The following is a 467-nucleotide window of genomic DNA, read 5'->3' as shown; positions in this document are numbered from 1 at the left end:
AGTATGGGTCTGTATGTGAGTGTATAGATAGGTCAGTATGGGTCTGTATGGGAGTGGATAGATAGGTCAGTGTGGGTCTGTATGTGAGTGGATAGATAGGTCAGGATGAATCTTGCGTGTGAGATAATCAGATTACCAGTGCAAAATGGACGTCTGCTTCTCTGTAAACAGTGACAACAATGGTATGTAGGTATTTGAAGAACTGAAATATTTTTGCAGATTGCTGAAAGGCAACATAATTAACAATAGTGGAAAGACAAGGGTAAGCAAAAAAGAGACTGGTTTTGCATTCCTATATTGAACCCAAGCAGGAGTCAGGACCACCACTGGCTCCTTTATACTAGGCCTTTAGCAACTATTGTAGTCCAAGGCAAGATTACAACAAAGATACTGTTCCACCTCTTGTTTGGATATAGATGACCATTGTCATACAAATATATATAAAAAATCCCGTAGCACACCAGTAA

The sequence above is a fragment of the Xenopus tropicalis genome, chromosome 7 (genome assembly GCF_000004195.4).
Source record: "Xenopus tropicalis strain Nigerian chromosome 7, UCB_Xtro_10.0, whole genome shotgun sequence".
Taxonomy (NCBI): Eukaryota; Metazoa; Chordata; class Amphibia; order Anura; family Pipidae; genus Xenopus; species Xenopus tropicalis.
Note: the sequence above shows the minus strand (reverse complement) of the source record.